Source organism: Dromiciops gliroides, chromosome 2 (genome assembly GCF_019393635.1).
Source record: "Dromiciops gliroides isolate mDroGli1 chromosome 2, mDroGli1.pri, whole genome shotgun sequence".
In the NCBI taxonomy this organism is placed as follows: Eukaryota; Metazoa; Chordata; class Mammalia; order Microbiotheria; family Microbiotheriidae; genus Dromiciops; species Dromiciops gliroides.
This window is the reverse complement of record NC_057862.1, coordinates 624,116,506-624,132,472: the sequence shown is the minus strand read 5'-3', so window position 1 is coordinate 624,132,472 and position 15,967 is coordinate 624,116,506. Positions and strand designations below refer to the sequence as shown.

General features: G+C 35.2%; 1 pseudogene; it reads right to left on the bottom strand.

Annotated features, from left to right (window-relative positions):
* Window positions 1-4,665: 4,665 nt before the first annotated feature.
* Window positions 4,666-5,664, bottom strand: LOC122739418 (annotated as a pseudogene).
* Between the last annotated feature and the right edge of the window lie 10,303 nt (window positions 5,665-15,967).

Genomic DNA, 15,967 nt, shown 5'->3' with positions numbered 1-15,967 from the left:
CATTTCTTAAGGCACTGTTTTCTTCAATGACATTATGCACCTTTTTTTCCATTTGCCCAAATGAATTTTTTAAGGCATTGTTTTCTTCAGTGTAATTATGTACTTTTTTTTTTTTCCATTTGGCCAGATGACTTTTTTAAGGAATTGTTTTCTGCAGTCAATCTTTGTGCTTCCTTTTCAAAGCTGCTGATTGTTTTTTCATAGTTTTCTTGTTTTGCTTTCATTTCTCTCCCCATTTTTTCTCCTACCTCTTCTCAATTGATTTTTGAAATCCTTTTTGAGCTCTTCCAGGAAGGCTTTTTGTTCTTGAGACCAATTCACCTTCCCTCATGAGGCTTCACATGTAGGCAATTTGAGGGTATTGTCCTCATCTGAGTTTGTGTTGACTTCTTCCCTATTGATATAGAAGCTCTCAATGGAGAGGGCTCTTTTTTGCTTCTTACTCATTATTGCAGCTTATTTATTTATTTTTTAAGTTGAGGTCTGCTCTGGGGGCACCAGGGTCCCTGTTTTGGACTTCTTGTGAAGGGGTATAGGTGCTGTGTGACCAGCTTTTTACTCTGAGGCCTTTATAGTGTGTGCAGTTCGCCCCCCTCTACTTCCTGTCTAAGTGCACTGTGTCTGTGTGCCTGTTCACGCCTATCCTGTTCATGACCCTACCGCTGGCGACTTGCCCTCTTGGCTGGTGAAGGTAGGTTTTTCCACTGGCCTTCTTGGCCACCAGAATTTTTGAGCCAGGTTCCAGGAGCCTCAGTTGTTCAGCTGTGGCCCGCTGCTCCTGCTGACTTGCCCCAACCCCCTCGGTGCTCGGCTGCTGCCCTGCGCTCTGCCTGCCTTTTGCCTGAGTCAGACCGACTTTTTCCTGAAGTCTTATAAATTATCTCTGGTTGGAGGACTGTGTCTCTCTGTCTCTTTGCAGGTTCTGTAGTTTCAGAATCGGTCCAGAGGCTTGATTTAATCTTCTTTTTGAGGGAACAGAAGGAGAGCTCAGGCAGCTTGCTGTTTCCTCTCCACCATCTACACACCAACATTCTTAATGAATCTTAGTACAAAAATCTAAATTAAAAATTTAACAAGAAAACTAAATAAATATATCACAAAGATTTTACACTATGACTAGAGTGAATTTATATCAGAAATAGAATGCTAGAACGATATTTGAAATTTGATTAACCTGACCATATTAATAACAAAAAATTAAAAGAAACATGTGATTTTATTAATCAGTTCAGAAGAGCTTGTGATCGAGACACAATACCTATTAATGTTGAAAACTACTATGATATACATGATTCAAACTTTCCTAAAAATCATAACTAATACATATTTAAAACTAAGAACAGTATCAGTAATGGGGATAAGCTAGAAGCCATCATTCTAATAATATAAAAGGCAAAACAAGGAAGTACATTATCATGATTACTAATCAATACAATGCTGAAAAATTGATCTACTTCAATAAAATAGGAAAAAATGAGTGTATTTTCATAGGCAGTAATGAAGCAAAATTACTACTTTTGCTGGAATTATATGCTTCATTTCCAATCATAATCCCCCCAAAACTAATAAAAACAACTAAAAACTTCAGCAATTTCAAGATGTAACATAAGCCTTCATGTGATAAAATAATGGGATTTGGCAGATGCCCAGGGGTTCCACCTGAGGATTGATTTAGAATTGTTTGAATTGGGTGAGACTGAGAAACTGACTAAGTATCTACTTAAGGGTGATTGGATGGACACCACACTGGCTGGCCCTGAGTGGTGGTGTTCTCAGAAGCACTGTACTACTGACATCAGCAAGAGACCACTCTCAATCAATCAGCTTGAAAGACCTCCCTTTTTTGGGAGGGAGACAGGAAATAGGAAGTTGACACTCACTTGCTGAAGGGGCCTCTTTTTTTGTGGAGGAACCAGTGTGGTAGCAGATGGGAGGAAAAGGAGGGTCCCCCTGGTTTTCCAGGACCTTTGACATGGTGAGGGATTTCACATGGGCTGCTAGGAAAGGAAGTTTGTTTTTTTCTCTCTAGCTATATCAAATAGATCTGAGCTAGGATTTTCCATCCTATAAGGAATCTGTTCTCAATCTCTCTCTCTATGGACTAACATAATATATTTTAATAAATCCTTAAAAGCCTGAATTCTTGCTGATTTTTATCAGTGATTTTAGCCCATTTCCCACCCGAAACTGGGGGGGCAGAGATTAGAACCCACCATTTAGATTTTAAACAACACATTCATAAATCATCAGCATTTCTCAATATTACCAACCAAATATTCAGTAAAAGTAATAAGAGAAATCAGACTTAAAATAATTACAAATAATATAAAGTTCTTGGGAGTCTACAAAATTCTCCAGAAAAAAAAAACACATTTAAATAATTGGAGTATTGTCCATGTGTAGGCATAACCATCTTAATAAAAATTATACTACCTAAATTGATTCATTAGTTTAGTGTCATGTAAGTCAAACTACAAAAATTGCTTTATATAAATTTGAAAATATTCCACCAATTATAAGAACAAAATATTAAGAAAATCATATGAATTAATTTCGAAAGCAAAGGAATGTCCATCAATTGGGATATGGATAAACAAACGGTGGTATGTGGTAGTGATGGAATATTCTAGTTCTATAAGAAATGACAAGCAGGATGACTTCAGAAAGGGCTAGAAAGACATGTATGAAATGATGTATAGTGAAATGAGCAGAACCAAGAGAACACTGAGTACAGAGACATCAATATAGTCCTTGTTCTCAAGGACTATAGATGAAACATACCATCCACCTCCAAAGAAAGAACTGATATTGATGGAAGATACTGAAGCATGCTATTTTTCACTCTTTAATTTTTTTTCCCTTTTAATCAAATTTTCCTGTACAAATTGAAAAATATGGCAATGTTTTATATAATCATACATGTATAACCCATATCTGATTGCTTACTGCCTCAGGGTGGGAGGAAAGGAGGGAGGGAAGGAGGGATACAAATTGGAACTGAAAATTATAAATAAAAATATTTATTACATTTTTTAAAAAGTCGTAAAGAGGGGTCCTAGCAATACTCCATCTCAAACAATACTTCAGAGTCTAATCATCAAAACTTCATATTGTGTAAGAAATAGAGTAGTTGATCAGTGGAACTGATAATAAACATGATATATGGAAGCAAAGTAGCATAATAGCTTAATGTCTTTTTTCCCCAGATGTTTGATAAGTCTAAAGATTCTAGTCATAATGGACAGTAAGTCACTATTTGACAAAATCTATTAGGAAAACTGAAAAAGGAGTCTGGCAGAAATGAGATAAAGCTCAATACTTAAATTGTATGCCAAGATAAGTTCCAAATGAGTACTTAAGTTATATGTAATGGGTGACATAAAAAAATAGAGACGTGTAAGAAATTCTGTGTGTATATAAAAAACATATCAATAGCTATGTAAAGCTTATATGATTTTATTTACAATAAATTGCAAAATAGTTTGGACATACAAAATCAATATAGCTAAAAGTAGAAAAAGCCAAAAATCAGTGGAGGTAGGAAAACAAATTTCTATTATATGTGTGTATATATATATGTATATGAATATGTATGTGTATATGCATATGTATACATCTATCTATTTTTCTAATCATCTATCTATCTATGATCCATTTATCTGTCTGTCCATCTGTCTATCTCTATATGTTTGTATAAAAGTCATTCCCAACAGACAATTGGTCAAAGGATATGACTAGTCAGACTCCAAAGGGAAAAAATGCAAGCTATTAATAACCACATAAAAATCTCTACATCAGTAATAAGAAAATCACAAATAAAAACGACTTTAATATACTACTACTTCACATACTCACATTGGCACAGTTGATCAAACAGAAAAATATCAAATGATAGAGGAATTATGGGAAAAACAATTATGTAAACAGTAAAGTGCTGTTGATGGAACTATGAACTTATTTAATCCTTTGAAAAGCAATTTGTGACTCTGACCTCAAAAGATATTAAACTCTGCATTTACTATGATACAGTAACACCAATACTGAATCTATGTCACAAATAGGTCAAAGAATGAATAAAGAAAATGTGTACAAAATATTTCTAATAAATCTTGTTTTTATAATGGCAAAGAATTAGAATATGAGGGAGTTTCCATCAACTGGAGAATGATTGAATAAGTTATGCTATCTGCATATGATAGAATATGATTGTGTTGTAAGAAAGGATGAAGAGGAAGATTTCAGAGAAACTTATTAAGGGGGCAGCTAGGTGACACAGTGGATAAAGCACCAGCCCTGGATTCAGGAGTACCCGAGTTCAAATTAAGTCTCAGACACTTGACACATTATTTTTTTACTTTATTACAATACTGAATTTTTTTCATATGTATACTTTGTCTCCCCACCATTTCCATTTGTCTGACCACCGCTACTACTATGCCCTATCATAACATTCCATACATACTTAAATGAAGCAAAGGGTGGAGTTCCATCTTTGAAAACTAAACAGGCATTTTGGACAACACATTCTTGACAAAGTAATCTGGACAACATTTGTCAGACACAGTACGGAAATTTCTCACTCTGCATTATAAAAAGGACAGCCAGATATCAACTGTTACAGAAATAAGAGGGAAAATTTTTAACAAACTGTTCAAACTTATTTTCTTATAGAGATTTCCTCCACAGCCTGAGATCTTGAATAGTTTCCTGATCAGACGTCCAGAAGCAATTCTTCACATAGTTGATGAATTTGCCTTCCACTTTAGGGAGGGAACCAGCCTTTTCAATGCTTGCTTGCATTTTTTGCTTTAATATCCTCTAGAGAAGTGGGTCCTTTGGGAGTCTTGGGAGTCTTGTCCTGCTTTTTGAAGGATTCCTGACTTTTGATTTTGGTGTGGATGATTTTGAGTCTTTTCCATTCTGGTTTGATTTTTGCGCATTTTTTGTGGCAGTATCATGAACAGATTTCTTCACTGGAGGGGTCTTTTCTTCACTTTCCTCATCTTCAAAGTTATAGTCATCATCATCTTCATTTCTTCATCATCTTCTTCAGACAGTTTGACCTTTTTCTGAGGAATCTTGCTATCAACTCCAAGAGCAGATCATTCGCCAGACGTACTTCAGAGTTTCATATCATCTTCCTCTTCATCATCTGAATCTGCATCTTCCTCCAGTGCTACTAGATGATGGCCACTCACATGAACAGGCCCGGAACCACATTTCAACCACAAAACTACTGGTGGTGTAATCTCAAAGCCACCTAGAGAAATTGTAGGCTGCACAGACATCTTCAAAGATGCCAGTGTTACTTTAATTGGGTTGCCTTCATACTTCAATGCCTCTGCTTCAACAATATGCAATTTGTCTTTTGCACCAGCTCCTAAGCTCACAGTCCTCAGTGACAACTGGTGCTCATTTTCATCATTATCTACCTTAAAATGATAATCTTCGTCAGCCATTAGTTCACAACTGTCCTCTGCTCCGCAGAAAAACAAATCCGGGCCTCTCTATCGTCATCCCCTCCCCCTATCCTCACCAGGCCTGCAGCCTTCGCCTCCAAGGCCCCCCTCCACATCCATTACCAGCCACCTCACGCCCCAGCATAAAATCCTTCTCCGACTCCTGCCAGCTACAGACGAGCTGCTCCCTGGCCAATGAACCCATGGTTTGCATTTTAGGGACAGGCTTTCACCCCTCAGGGACCAACCATCTAGGCCTCAAGCTCCATCTCCAAAAATTCCGCCCCCACACACACACAGGCCCATGCTGGCACGCCCCGCCCAGCCCCCAACCCTGTAGTCGCCTCCAAATACACAGCCGGTACAGAAGAGACAGACACTTGACACTTACTAGTTGTGTGACTTTGGGCAAGTCACTTAAACCTCATTTGCCCCACCCCAATACACACAAAAAACCAAAAACAAATACAAAAAAAAAACCCTAAAACAAAACAAAAACAGAGAAACCTATTGAAACTTGAATAAAACCATGCAAAGCACAATGAGCAGAGAAGACAATATACATAATAACAAAGATGCTTTAAAGAAAACATTGAAATCACTAGGAAAGCTAATCAACAGAAGGAATAAGGATCATCCAAAAAGATTCATGAAGAAACATGGAAAGGACATATAACAAAAGGAGCTTTTACCAGATAGAATACAGACGTACTTTAAATATAGACTAGGTATATTTTTGACAAATACGGAATATGTATAATTTCTAATATGGAAATATGTATATATCTATTATATATGTACATATATGTGTGTGTTTTGTTTTATTCCTGGTTTTCTTAAGGGAAGGGAGAAAAAGGTGGGATGGAAAATATTTGGAGTTGAAAATTTGAAAACATGAATTTGAAAACTAAATGACCAGGGGCAGTTAGATGGCACAGTGGATAAAGCACCTGCTTTGGATTCAGGAAGACCTGAGTTCAAATCCAGCATCAGATACTTGATGCTTACTAGCTGTGTGACCCTGGGCAAGTCACTTAACCCTCATTGTCCCCCAAGCCCCCCCCCATGTGTGCCAGTATCTTGCTAATCACAAGAAACAGAAAAGGTAAAGGATATTCTTTAATTATGAAGCTCTATTTAATTTGGAGAATATATGAGGGGCAGCTAGGTGGCACAATGGATTCAGGAGTACCTGAGTTCAAATCCAGATTCAGACACCTGACACTTATTAGCTGTGTGACCCTAGGCAAGTCACTTAACCCCCATTGCCCCACAAAAAATAAAAATAAAATAATTTGGAGAATATATATGTGTGTGTATGTATATATGTATGTGTGTATGTGCAGATTTTCATATATATATATATATATAGTGCATATGTATATCTAAGTATATGTATATATGTAGAAATATGTGCTTATATATATCTGCATGTATATGGAGATGTGTGTTTATACAATATATACTCATATCCTTGAAAGAACTGTATGTATATATATATATATATGTATATATATATATATATATATATACACACATATACACAGATATACATCTACACACACACATATATAATAAAATTCAGTTGTAGTTTGATAGAGAAAGCCCAAAGTCCCTAGGTATTTTGCAGCAATAAAATAAAAGTTAGTCTTTGAGAGTTGCTAAAGCCAATAACATTTATAACCCTTTTGTCACCCTGCTATACTCTCTGATTTGAGCTCAGCAAGTTTTGAAGATGTCATATGTAATACATGATCAGGAAAATATTCAAAGTCTTTTCAGTTTGATAGTTTGTAATTGATTGAAATAGGCTTCTAGAAAACAGGTTAAACTAAGTAATGCATTGAAGTATTGTAGTAGGATGTTAGAGGAGGTCTAATACCCTTAGAAAATTTAGCAACTTCTTTTTTGCTAACTCACCTGTTTTTCACCTAAATCACTTCATCTTCTATTTATATGACCATATAATTTTAAAATGGATTGCATCAGCCAATATACTTCTACTGGAAATGGTGAAAGATATTTTAAGAAGATTTTGAATATTGTCCATGATGAACACAGGGAACACATGTAGCATGGGCTTTTAAAAAATATTTTTCAACATTCTTGATTTAGAGTAGGCAGAAAAGTGGATAAAGTGAGTTAAACAAGGATGTTTGAAAGCTTGATGGACAAAGTAAACATCTTCTCTTTCTGCAAACTTCCACTTAACCCTCCATCAGTCTCCCTGGCAAACAGAACATTTCTTTCTCTAGGGAAGCTTAAATGAGTCAGTAAATGAAAATGGAAATTACAGCCTTTTAGTTTACTAGCATAGTGAATGAATCCAGCAAAGGCTGCTTAAGAAATGGAATGTTTGTGACAATGATTAAAGACGTTGTATAGAACTGGGCTTTAAGAAGACCACTCTGTTTGTGAATAAGAATACCTTTCTTCCAGAAAAAAAAAAAGTACATTTGCTTTAAAATATAAAAAAGACATTTTGCCGCCCTTCTGAAACACAAGATTTGTCACTTATAACATTATATTGAACTAATTAAACCATCAGTCATCTTCCATTATGAACTCTCTATTTGTTTATGGTCAGTCTCTTAATGTGATGAATGTGAAGTCATTTATCTTTCCCAAAGACCCCTCAGCCATATCTAAATTACTTTCTTTTAAATGGCTGAATATTTTTAATTTAAATCTACATGTATTAAGATATATAACAGACTGCCTGACAGTAATTTGTACATGCCTACATGCCCATGAATAGTTTCATAAAGAACGTGGAGATTCTCACCATGCAAAGGACACATTTACCTCTCTCCCTGTTTATTACTGTCTGAAATTGAAATTCAATATCATCTGAAAATTGAGCATCTCAGCCTAATCCAAACCTGCAAAAACTGATGGAATTTAATTCTGGATCCAGTTTCAAAAATAGAAAGTGTTTAAAATATGTTTACCCCTTCTCATTTAGCCTTGGCATTCATTATTACCCAAATCTTCTACAAGGCCTCTTAGAAGTCCAATGAAATAGAATTTTGAGATGGTCACTTTTCATTATTGTTCCTGAAGGAGATACATGAACAGCTTAATCTCCAAGGGTCTGACCTTGATTTGCAAATCACCATTCAGCCAACAACTTTTATGCAGCATCCACCACTTCAAGTGAATTTATGTAGGCAGCGAAGTAGGTTACAAAGGAAGGAGTAATAATCTTATGTTTTGTCCAGAATACTCGAAAAGATGTAGCTAACTCTGACATATCTTATGGTCTGTCAAAGCAAAGAGTTAGTCCCCTGGATTTAATTCCCAAATAAATTATTCCAACATGGAGTACATGTGTTTGTTTTGCTTTGTTTAGCAAAAGAAATAATACAAATAGTTGATTGAATTTTCCCAAAATTCACCTAAACATTTAGTTTCATGTATACATTTTCATAGTTGTTACAGCAGAATATTTTACAATTAATAAAATGGGCAAGGTAGAATGAGATGGCATACTAACATTTCCTGGATGTCAGTCAGTCAATAAAAATTTATTCAGTGCTTACAATGTGCTAGACACTGTGCTAACAGCCAAGGATACAAAAAGTTACAAAAGCTAGTTCCTGCCCTCAAAGAGCTCACAGTCTAATGGGGGAGAAAACAAAAAAAAAATGTACAAATAATATAGCATAAATAAAAATAATTATAAATAGAAGAAACTAAAATTAAGAGGGATCGAGAAAGGCTGTATGTAAAAGATGAGATTTTAGTTGGGACTTAAAAGAAGCCTGGAAGCCCTTAGGTGTGAATTATGAGGAATAGCATTCCACATAAGAGAGATTGTCATAATAAGTGCTAGGAGATGAGAGATGGAGTGTCTAGTTTGTAGAAAATCAAGGAGGTCAGTGTTACTTGCTTGAAGAGTTTGTAGTGGTCATAAACATTTATTTGCCAACCACTGTGCTAAATGCTGAGAATATAATTAATAAGAAGAAAGATAGTGACTACCCTCAGATTCTACAATCTAAATGGGGAAACAATAAACAAAAGGAGTCAGGAAAGTGGTGGGAGATAGCAAGTGATACATAGCTTTGAAGCATCATTTTCTGTGGAGTTGAAACCATGCAAGGAAATATATGCAAAGCAGAGGAATACTGGTTAATATGTAAAAGAAGAAGGGGACGAGATTATAAAGGACTACTGGAGAGAAATGGAGGCATTTTGTTTCTTACTTAAAATCATGAAATTCATTTTCATCATTGTCGTTCTCATCACATTTTTATCTTTCTATTGTATTTTGAAAGACATAGTACTTTCACCAATTGATATATAGCTATAAGTAAGCTATTTAACTAATTTCTGTCTCCAGATTCCCACACTTTCTTTACATTGCAGCCAAAATCTCACTTTCTACACAAGGTCTTTTCTGATCCCTATTAATTCAAATGCATTCTCTCTGAGATTATTTCTAATTTATCCTATATCTATCTTGTTTATTTATAGTTATCTTTATCCTGAAATGTTCCAGACAAAATTCTAATAATAAAAATGAGACAGGAATAAGGTTTTTTATTTAATTTAATTTTTTGTTCAGTATTTTGTTATTTTCCAGTTACATATAAGGTCAGTTTTCAACATTTGTTTTCTTAGGATTTTCAGTTCGAAATTTTTCTCCCACTCTCCCTTCTCTCCCTCCTCCCCAGGACAGAAAGCAATGTAATATAGGTTATATATGTGCAATCACATTAAACATATTTCTGCATTAGTCATATTGGGACAGAAGAGTCAGAGCACAAGGGAAATACCTCAAAAAGCAATAAAAAACAGCACCAAAGTAGAAAAGGATAGTTCAATATGCATTTCTAAAACATAGTTCTTTTTTCCAGATGTTAAGAACAGTTTCTATTATGAAGTTCTTTGAAATTGCTTTGGACCATTGTATTGCTAAAAAGAGCCAAGTCTGTCACCATTGTTCATCACACAATTCTGCTGTTAATTTGTTATCCTGGTTCTGTTCCTCTCAGTCAGCATCAGTTCATGTAAGTCCTTCTAGGTCTTTCCAAATTCCCCCTGGTCATCATTACTTTTCTCATTAATTTTTTAAAAATTTGTGTTCTAAATTTTCTTCCCTACACTGTCATCCCTCCCTATGAAATCCAGTAATTCAATATGAATATTGCATGTGCAGTTATGCAATACATCTTCTCATTAGTCAGGTTGTGAAAGAAAATAGACAAAATACTTTTAGAAAGAGGGGCTAGCAAATAAAGTTATACTTCAATCTATATTCAGATACAATCAGTTCTATCACTGTTGATGGTTTGCATTTTTTATATGTCCTTCTGATAGTATCCTGCTCATCATTTCTTTCACGGTTACTATTGTTAACTGTATTACCGTACATCTTAATCCCTTCCCTTGAAATTTACTCTATTATCTATCTTCTTTCACCCTATCTATCCTTGAAAGTGTTTTGCTTCTTACTGTCCCCTTGCCCAATCTGCTTTTGCTTCCATTGCCTCTCCCCCCAACTTATCCCCTTCCTCTCCCACTTTCCCACAAGGCAAGATATAATACTATCCCCTCTTCAGTGTGTAAATTATTCCCTCCTTGAGCCAATTTTGATGAGAGTTAGGCTCACTCACTCCCCCAATTCTCCCCTATCTTCCCCTCTACTCCATAAGCTTTTACTTATATCTTTTATGCAAACTACTTTTCCCCAATCCACCTCTCTCTCCTTCCCTTTCTTCTACTGCATTCCTCTTACCCCTTAACTTCATTTTGAAGATGTCATTATAGGTCAACTAGGTGAAACAGTGGACAAAGCACCAGCCCTGGACCCAGGAGGTGCTGAGCCCACATCTGTCCCCAGACATAACCCACCTCACCCTGTCTGCTCCAGAAAAAAACAAAGATAAACAAAAAAAAAAAATGAATGCTTTACAGATATCATCCCTTCATATTCAATTCATACCTGTGGCCTCTAAGTATATTTTTTTCAGCTGCCTAAATACTGAGAAAGATCTTATGAGTTAGGAATACTATCTTCCCATGTAGGAATGTAAAAATTTAATCTTTTAATATCCCTTATGATTTCTTTTTCCTGTTTACCTGTTTATACTTGTCTAGGGTCTTGTATTTGAAAGTCAAATTTTCTATTCAGTTCAGGTCTTTTCGTCATGAATACCTGAAAATCCTCTATTTCATGAAAGTCCTTTTTTTTTTTTTTTTTACAAAAAAAATCATACTCAATTTTGCTGGTTATGTGATTCTTGGCTGTAGTCACAGTTCCTTTGCCCTCTGGAATATCATATTCCATACCCTCCAGTCTTTTAATGTATGCTGCTAGATCTTGTTTTATCCTTACTGTAGCTACACAATATTTGAATTCCCTTTTTGTCCTTGACCTGGGAGCTCTGGAATTTGGCTATAATATTCCTGGAGGTTTTCCTTTTGGGATCTCTTTCAAGAGGTGATCTGTGGATTCTTTCAATTTCTATTTTACCTTCTGCTTCTAGAATACTAGGGCAATTTTCCCTGACAATCTCTTGGATAGACTTCTGGAATCGACTTAGTCCTTCTGGCCTCGCATTAAAAAATCTAAGATCATAGTACCAGCAATTTGGAGATGGAGGAAAACATAGTGCATGTCTTATCAAACTATTTCATTTTATGAAGGAATAAACTGTGACTCAGCAAGTATAAGAAATTTGCCCCATATCTTACAGGCAGAAAAGAGCAAAAGCAATCAAAGTTCAAAGCCATGAAGTATATTCAAAAGACCTCTGAGAAAATTACCTAATGAATAATCCATCATCATAGTAATTAGAAGTTGCATATGTAACAATTGGAATGATGCCACCTTTTGGAGACTTACTGTAGAAAACTCCGCCATGAGGAGAAGGACTCTGAGGGCAAGTCATTGGGTCAAGGTCCTTGGCATCAGGAAGTGACATTTGCCCATGGGTACTGTCTATCAAGGCTACCAGCCAATCAACTTGAGGATCCTCCCATTTCTGGGAGGAGGACAAGAAGTAGGAAGAGGACGCTGGCAGAGGGGTTCTCACTTTTGGTTCCTGACCTCACTGTGGTGGGTTGGATGATGGGGTCTCTTGGAAATAGTTAGATTTTTACCTTTCTCTCTGATCCTAATGCTCTTTAATAAATACTTAAATACTTAAATACTCTTGCTAAAGCTTATAATTTATTGGCGACCACTCATTAGATTTTAGATTAGTATAGCTAGAATTTTAGCCCCTTACACACACACACACACACACACACACACACACACACATATGTGTGTGTGTGTGTGTGTGTGTGTGTGTTAATATTGACTAGCCTATTCCTTTGAATAAAGAACTAAGTCATGGTTATCTACAGGATTTCTAAGATAAGAGTTGTGTTGTTTTGTTTTAATGTTCCCTTGATATCAATTTCTCATTCCATGTCTCTAGTTTGGGAAAATTCAAAGACAAATTATCTCTGAAGCCTTTTCCCAAGTATATCTGGTAGAAGCAACATGAAGATAGATTGGCATAATTTCCCTTTGAAAACATAATTCAGATTAAGAAAATATGATATGAACTTTATATAATTTTCCTGAGAGGATAAGGAAATAATATGTGTAGATACTTATATCAAACTTACTTGAAATTAATTCTTTTACTGTCTCAATGACAAATGATACCACTGACATTAAAATTTTGGAGAAAATTATCATTCAGAATCATTCTAAAATAGGAAAATAAACAATATTAATTCATTCTAAAGTTTACAATATATTTTACTCCCCACAAACCTTTTCAAAAAAGTATTATCATCTTCATTTTAGAGATATAAAGGAACAGAGCAATTAAGAGATTTGCCTACACTCACCAGTAAGAAGTGGTGAGACTGAAAATTGAAGCAATGTCTTGTATCTTCCCAAGGGCAAAGTATTTCCTACTCTCTTCTTCTCCCTATATCAATCTTCCTCTAGACTTAAGAAGCCATAATATATCCCTGGAAAATTAACTAAATATAAATTTAGGTTATGTGATAAAATAATGGGATTTGGCAGACACCCAAGGGCCCCACTTGAAGATTGATTTGGAATCAATTGAATTGGGTGAGACTGAAAAACTGACTGAGAACCTACTTAAGATTAATAAAATTGAAACCATGCCAGGCTGGGCCTCAGTGGGGTGTTGTTCTCAGAGGCTGTGGACTACTATATTAACAGGAGACCACCCTCAAACTGTCAGCTTGAAGGACCTCCCATTTTGGGGAGGAAGACAGGAAGTAGGAAGGTGTTGATTGGATTGGCCCTTTTGTTCAGGAACTGGCTTGTGGTGGCAAAACTGCATGTGTTCTTTTTGGAAGTGCAGGCTGCTAGGTAAAGGCAAGGTTTTCTCTCTGGCTATCCTGCATAAATCTCAGCTAGGGCTTTCCATTCAATAAGAGATCTGTTCTCACCCTCTCTCTCTCTTCACTAAATTTTTTTTTGGTTGGGCAATGAGGGTTAAGTGACTTGCCCAAGGTCACATAGCTAGTAAGTGTCAAGTGTCTGAGGCTCTATTTGAACTCACGTTCTCCTGAATTCAGGGCCAGTGCTCTATCCACTACACCACCTAGCTGCCCCTCTGTTCACAAACTTCTAATACACTTTAATAAATACTTAAAAACCTTAATTTTTACTGAATTTATCAGTAAATCTTAGCTAGTTTCCCCAAAAAAAACAGGTAAGGACCCACATTAGATTTTAAACATCACAGTTATGAATCTCATTTTATTTGTGCATATTTTTGTTGAATAAAAAAACACATAAAATATATTGACATAATTAATTCAAATTGTATACTTGGTATATAATTACTTAGAAAATCAGTAAGATTTGGAAAACAAGTTATATGCTATCAACATGTCCAGCATCATATCTTTATATTAATGTCCTAAACACAGAATATTAAGCATATCGCAAAACTGTAATAAAAAATTTGATCACTTTAAGTTAGCACAAATAGTTTAAATAATGCATAGCAAAGATGTTATATAAAATGCATTATTTATAACATTGCTCCTACATATATTTGAAAATGCTATGGTACTAGCTGCCTTGGGAATTTGAGTCATGGTATGTTATGTTGTTCATAACTTTATACTCCACCACACGTTTTTCCCTAAAGAGGATTCTCTGACTGGATTGTCAGTTATTCACTAGGTAGCTTTTCCAAGTGACACATTTTCTTTAACCATTTCTTTGTTCCATTTTTACTGCTTGAATAATGATTTTGACTCTGTTGTTTCTTGCATACATTTCCCAATCAATACAATCCTTTGGTTTGCTTATCTTAACTTGAACAAAGTTCTGAACACCTTCTTATGTGGTACTTGAGATCAGTGTGAATCAAAGAAGATTAAGTAATTAGTATATTAGGCAAACTTTTTATAAAAAAAAAAACTTGCATCATATTTGCTGATTGTTGTATTTCTTTTTTTAATTTGACTGGTACTAATATTGATACCTTTGATTTTAGTCAATTTCTTTATACATTGTAGGCATTTTTATAAAGCTTGCTGAATTAAAACATTTCCAATACAATTACCTTCTCACATTTTGCTAATTTATTTGGGATTAATTTCTCAATTTATTTCTTTTAAAATGCATGCACTGAAAATGAATTTGAGAGGATAAAACAAGAGGAAAAAAGTAAATGAATTAGAGTGCAAGAGCAGAGAACCAAAAATCCCTCCTCTTCAGCACCCACCACCAACCATGTCATAATTGCTAAATTTAGAAAGAAATATATAATGGTCAAGGTCTAATTCTCTTTCCATTATAGCTAGTCCTTTTATTGAGACCAACAAACTAAAGAATAAAAACACTGTTTTTGTTTTTGTTTTGTTTTGTTTTGTTTTTCAGGGCAATGAGGGTTAAGTGATTTGCCCAGGGTCACAGGAGCTAGTAAGTGTCAAGTGTCAGAGGCCAGATTTGAACTCAGGTACTCCTAAACCCAGGGCCGGTGCTTTATCACTCCACCATCTAGCTGCCCCCAAAAATACTGTTTATATTTGAGGTGGAGTGTCCTGATCATGCATTTTTGTTTTTTTTTTGTTTTTTTTAAATTTTTTATTAATAAAGTATTTTATTTTTTCCCGTTACATGTAAAGATAGTTCTCAACTTTGGTTTATACAAGCTTTCCAATTTCAGATTTTTCTCTCTCACTCCCCTCCCTCCCCCCTCCCCTAGACAGCATGTAATCTCATAATCTGATATAGGTTTTATACATATATATATATATATATATATATATATATACATACACACACACTAACATTAAACATATTTATGCATTAGTCATGTTATAGGAGAAAAGGCAGAGCAATGATGAAAAACCTCAAAATAGAAAAACAACAGCACCAAAACCAAAAAAAAATAGTATGGTTCATTGACCATCTATACTCCACTGTCCTTTTTTTTTTTCCTCAATGAGTTCCCCGGAACTCTTCTGTACCATTGCATTGGTGAGAAGAATATATTCCATCACAG